We start from the raw sequence: 6,441 nt of genomic DNA, 5'->3' as shown, positions 1-6,441 counted from the left end.
AAGCTGTCCCAAGCCTGTTAATAAGTCAGACGATGGCACTATCAATGCTGGTTTTGAGACTGATAAAAGACTCTTTTTAATATGCTACTGTTATACTGTTTTTTCTTCTGTAAACTTCTCTCCAATACAGGCTGAGAACCAATTTACACAAATATGCTTAATGCTGCTCCACACATTGCTTTTTTTTTACCAATGCAGAGAAGAAATGAGCAGTAATTCTTTGATGTAGAGAGCTGATTGAGCTGATGATCTCAGCACTGACAGAACAGATAGGTAAGAGGGACTTGACCACCTTTAGAAGCAGCAGCATCATCTCATGGAGGTGGAGATGCTCCAGGACTCCAGAGATATCCGTTAGATTACCTGACTGACTGTGGCTTTTCCCCCACATCTGACCTGGAGCAAAAGCTCCAGTGGAAAAAGGGCTTTTTGCTTTGAGTGTCTGTGTGTTGCTTGGAGCACTTCTGCTTTGTTTAATTTCTTGTTCTTCTCTAGGCATTCTGGTGCCACTGCCTTCAGTTGGAGGAGACATGCCTCTCCCTCTGCTCTGAAAAAAGAAAAAACCAAACATACTTCACTGATCTCCCTATTCCACAGAAAGGGAAACTGAGGTATGAAGGAAAAAGAAATAACTCATGGAATATCATGGACCCAGTCAGAGGACGGAGGGAAATTGCAGAATGGGTGAGAGTGATCCTGGTCTGCTCTCAAAACCAGGCTCAGTACCTGAGACTGCAAAAAAAGCCTCTAAAGGTCTAAGTAAATCCCTAGAGACTGCCTGCAGGTAGTCCTCATGGCTGGGTGAGATAGAGTTGTGCTCTATGCAGCTGCAGAAGTGTTTTGTTTCATTGACACAGGATAGTCCTCCTTGAGGCTCCTTCCCTCAGCCTTGGCCTGGTCCCCATTAGACAATGCTGCAAACCCCAGTTATGTGCTGGAAGTGTTCCCATGCACCATTCACAGCCTTTTAGTCAAACATTTCATAAACCTGTCCACTGATGGGAAATGTTTTCTGGTGAAGGTAAGCAGCACAGGTTGCTCCAGCAATCCAGGCCACACCTTTTTGTAAGATGCTCTTTGACACGGAAGCTCCATAAAACTTCTGTTTTCTACAAATCCTCCTGGATGTTAAACAGAGCCAAAGCTGGCAGAAAACACAGTGTCAGTAAAGCCTGGGGAGGATCGGAAGCATTTTTCTGGTGCCGGCTTCTATCAGACTTTGAAATGCCATCCGGAAACATGATGGAGCTGCTAGCAACTTGGCAAAAATAATGCGTAAATGCAATAGGAACAACAGTACTTAAAACCAGGCAGATAGAGTCATAGCATCCACTATGATGGAAAGGTCTGTCCTATCCCAAGGGTATTCTGATGTCCATGAGTGGGTATAAATAGACCTTGAAGAGGGCAAAGACAGCAACTTGGCAGCATTCCCTGGCATCTCCTTGAGCTGACGTAAGCCAATGTGCTGACTGGCCCTGGAGCGGCGGAGGGAATCCCGGGTGATGGATGTGTGGCGTTTCTCCAGGAGCCTGTCACTGCAGACTGTCCTGCACTGCAGACCACAGGGACTGTGCTGCCCTTCTTGGTTTTCTTGCTGTCTCAGTTCCTGCTGATTTGCATGACACCAGTAAACCTTCCAGGATTCAGACCTTAGAGCCTGGGACAGGCGCCATTATAATTGCATAATTCAAACATCATAAAAAAAGACAGGCTTTACTTTAGCTTTCCTGCAGACAGTTCATTAAGATAATTACTCACTTGTATCAGTTGAATGAAGTCGCTGCAACTGCTGTCCCCGGTGGCGGGCCCAAAATGACAGAAGTTGGCCGTGTGGTCATGCATCAGCCCAAATCCTTTTGCTGCCGTTTGCTTTCTGTCTGTGTGCTCATCCATCAGGCCAGACATCCCCACGGACTCCAGCTGAGGATCTCTCTCAGCCATGTGTCTGCCCACAGGATTTGTGTAACATTTCTGCTAGTGAAAGTTATTTTACAAAGATGTTCCTCTTCTCGGATGATCCCAGAGTCTTTATTACTACATTTTCCTAGCCTGGTCCTTTTGTATGGTTTGCCTTGATCCAGCTGGAATGTTGGCTCATTCACCTTAAAGAAAAAGAGCTGCCCACACAGTGACCTTCATCTTTACAAATGATAAGTCTCATACTGCTGTTTAATTTGAGCGATTTAATAGGACAGATATAACCTTAGGGAATTCTCCTGGGCCAGGCCAGCATTGTTGGTGGCACTGTACAGGTGGAGAAGTCAGGGCACGGATGGAGGACACGAGCTGCCCAAAGTTTTACAGGTGGTCAGCAGGAGAGCCAGGAATAGTGCCCAGGAGGCAACTCAGTCCCAGGGGGAAGATGTGGGCAAGGTTAACACGGCAAATAAAATATGATCCCTCTGAAATAAATGTGACCCATAAAATACATAAACATTGACTAGCCATAAACAGCATTTACTATTTACAGCATCAGAGCACAAGGATATTTGCCAGCCATTTGCAGCTTAAAGGATAAACAACCGTTCTTTTGATCCCAAGTTGTCGAAAGGGTTATATTTAAAGCCATTCATTTCTCCCCAGTCTTTTACCCTTTACATCATTTCTTTTAATGCTTTGCACTGATCCCACTGCTGTAAATACCACTTTCGCAATACAGTGGCAAAGCAGTAAATATCCTTTCTGGTAATGAAGCAGGCTGTGAGGGACTCCTCCACTCCCTGTAACAAACTGAAATAGAAATACCGTGGGGATAAAATACAGGAATTGGACCTTTGACTAAATGGCGGCTTTTGTCACCATTTCTCTGAGTATTTGAAAAATGGAGGCTGTGAATCCAGCTCAGAAACACTCACCTGGGAACATCAAAGGAAGCCTGAAAAAGACAAAAAAATTACAGATCATTTTGCTAAACCCTGGAGTTTTCTGGTGGCTGGAGGGCAAGAAAGCTGTGTTTACTACAACTAACAGGTTTGTTTAAAATGAAATAAAAATCAACAGTAAACTACTCAGGATTTGGCTGCTTGTCCCTTACCAACCCTCTTCTTGCCCTGCTGCCTCAACTAGCGTAACTTAGCCACATCTCCAGCTCCCTTCTAAGAAGTATTTACAGTCCAGGGCTACAAACACTGTGCTTTTCTCTTTTTGAAGAAAAATTCAATATGTTAAATGCCTTCTGCTTGAACTCTCTTGGAAGTTTGGAAATGTCTTGAGATCCCTGAAGTCTGATTTCCTTTTTTCCCACAGAAAACCTTCACATTCTTCTGGGTCATTTACATGGAAGCGCCTTAGGAACTGATTCATTTTGATTTTATCATTTTGGTTTGTTGCAGTGTGAAATTTATACTAAGATATTAAATGTAATAATGGTATGTTTATCGGAAATATGTAAATATAAAACTAAAATATTGTTTTAAAACAAAACTTGAGCAAAGCAAATTGGAAAAGTAAAATGCCAAATCAAAACAAAGCATGTCTGCACTATTGAAACTTAAATGTCATTTTTCTTGGCTTTTCCCATCTGATCTACATTCCTGTGAAATGTTATGCATATAGTGATAGAGAAAGAATCTGCATTTATATAGTTTATGCCATCAGACTTGCTTGTCTTATGACAAATGAGAAGTTACCACTTCTCCCAGATATAATACTCCCTGTATGAGTATGTGCTTACTTTTAGTACTTCCTCTTAAATTGGGCTTTGCTCTTTCCTGCCCTATCCCAAGGCTGGCAGATTTGGCAATCCAAAGAAAGAAGGCATCCAGCAGAGAGGTATGTTAGTGTTGGGATTTTACAAACCAGAAAAGGTGATTAGAAAAACAGGGAGGATCGGAAAGAGAGTGCAGCACAGTGAGCAAACCATGAATAAGTTTGGGGCATCACGCAGAGCTTCAAGGCACCAGCCACCGAAGGAAAACCTCTCTCTTGCCTGGGTGCAAAGGATGACACTGCCTTCCCCAATCAGTCGTGCTGGAGAGAACAAGCTGCATCTCCCGGCTTCACCCTGTAGTCTTCTGCTGAACGTGACTGCCTCTAGAAAGGCATTTATTTTAATTCACTCATTCACCTGCAGGCAGAAACCTTGGCTGTAGTTAGGCTATGTCAGTTGTTAGGGCAGTGCAAAGGCTCTCCAGCCCTCCTAAGCACTTCCAATATCATTATTTTCCAGCTGAAGTCTAGCAGCAGTTTAAGCATTCTGATGGTGAGCTTCACGCTGACATGTTGTTAAACAGGTCTCATCCATGCTGTGACATCCAGACGCTGCAGACAAGCTTAGTGCAGCCAAGCTCATCCCATCCAAGCCAGCCAACAACAGGCATCAGCAACCACAGCCTCCCATCAGCAACGACAAGCTGATCCCAGCAGCTCCAGCCCCTCTGCCCACCCGCTGCTGGGAGCAGGGAGGCTGCAACTGTCGGCAAAGTGCTTTTACCCATAGTGCTGGTGGAGCAGAGCAGATCATCCCATTATGTACTGGAGATTTCTCAAAAAAATTATGTTTATCACCTCCACCCTGAGAACAGGTCGGAATCTGAACAGAGATGTGGAGAGTGGGGACCGGGGTGCAAACCCAGATCAGTAAAACCTATATGGGTGCAGGCGCTGTCTTTCACTATCACTTTCTTTGCCTCGATACAAAGCATCTACACGCCTTTTCTCCTCCGTCTGCACTCAGATTATAATACAATGGGACTATTGTTTGGGGAAAAACCTCCCTGGCTATACACAACATTTTCCCATCAGTCTGAAGCATTTGATTTCAGCAGGAGCAAGGTGGGATCACGATCTTCTGCTGACCATGCAGCAGTGAAAGGAAAGAGGGGATATGGTATTTAAAACAAGCACTTTTTTAGTAAGGAGACATGGACGTGAATGTGTTGGAGGGAGAGGCAGACCCTCCTTGTGCCAGGACACGTGAAGCCTACAATAGCAGCTCTGCAGAATGGCAGGGCTTCTCCGGGGCCAGCATGAGCCGTTAATGGTTTGTCTGTTTACGTTGCAAGCAGGCTCGGGAAGAGCTTTAAATGCATATTTTCCTCTTGAAATATTGAATCCAGTGTTTTCATTTTTGGAGACCTGGGGAAAAATTATGTTTCATATTTTAAAAATAAACACTACTTTTACAGAGGTATAAATGCAGACCTATAGTATCCAGCACACCTTTGCTTCTCGCCTTATTTTCAAAGCTTTAATGTTGCTTGTGTGCCACAACCTCTGCTAGTGAAAATATTCACCTGAAATGTATTTATCTTTCTTTGCTAATTAACAGCAAAATGACACAGAGAAACTTTATATTTTCCTCAGCAAGAACAGCCATAGAGACTTCATTTATGGAGGGCTCTGAATGATCCCCATTCATGGCAAGCAAGTACTGTCTGCACCAATAGATCCTTGTACGCATGGCAGAGCAACAGGAGAAACCCCATCGTAGACAGGGCTGGAGGTAAAATCTCCCGGATTTTATGCTTTTATTCCACTTTGTTCCCTAATAGTCATAAATGTATGGGTGTAGCTGTTCTATATATTTGGGGAGTAAACTTACATATGTGCATATAAGCACACAAGGGTATCAGTGAATAGTATTTATACGTATTAGCACTCATCTAAATCCATGCATATATAAGCACATCCATGAAAAGCATGCATGGAGGAGAGTTAGGTGTCTGCAAGTATGTGCACACATACATATTTATCTACATAAACACATATATGCAATCATGTTTATATTCCTGTATGGTCACATGTGTATATAGTTATGCATCCATTCACAGGCATTTATACATGAAGTTTTTATACTGCAGTCTTTGTGCATGCACATGTATATGTGAAGGTCTGCATGTGTTTTCTATACTACTCCATGATCATAATCTGCAATTTTCACATCCTGCATGGTAACCCTTTTAATCCCATGGTCTCTGAAATAACAAGCAAATAAAATAAGATGCCACCAAACTTGGAAAAGGGCCCCAATGACAGAAAGAGGTGAAATGGGAGCAAAAAAAAAAGCTCATCTGGAGCATTTGCTCCTTCTGGCTAAAAATTTCCAGCTAGCTCCAAAGATGGTGGAAAGCCTGTGATGGATGGTATGTACCTGGAAAGACAGCAGTGGGACAAATCCATGCTGATTTTGCATGAGAACATAGCCGTCTTTTAATATTTTGATTAACACTCTTAATGTTGAAAGAGTTAAGAATAGCCTGGCAACTTCACTAAGAACAGGTCCTTTTTGTCCTAATCAAAGAGCCTTTCTCTGCAGGAGATGCTCTCTGTTGAAGCACTTTTGGAGTAAAAAGTGACTCATGATAAGGGAAGAGAAACTGGGCTTTGAGTTAGAGGTAGTTTGTGATGGCACTGCATTAACACAATGCAGATTAAATGGATGAGTGCTCCAAGGGTGTGCAGCTGGAAAGGTGAGCAAAGACTAATCCATCAGACGAG

The sequence above is a fragment of the Harpia harpyja genome, chromosome 16 (assembly GCF_026419915.1).
Source record: "Harpia harpyja isolate bHarHar1 chromosome 16, bHarHar1 primary haplotype, whole genome shotgun sequence".
Classification (NCBI taxonomy): domain Eukaryota; kingdom Metazoa; phylum Chordata; class Aves; order Accipitriformes; family Accipitridae; genus Harpia; species Harpia harpyja.
The sequence above is the reverse complement of the archived record's forward strand: the minus strand, read 5'-3'. Positions refer to the sequence as shown.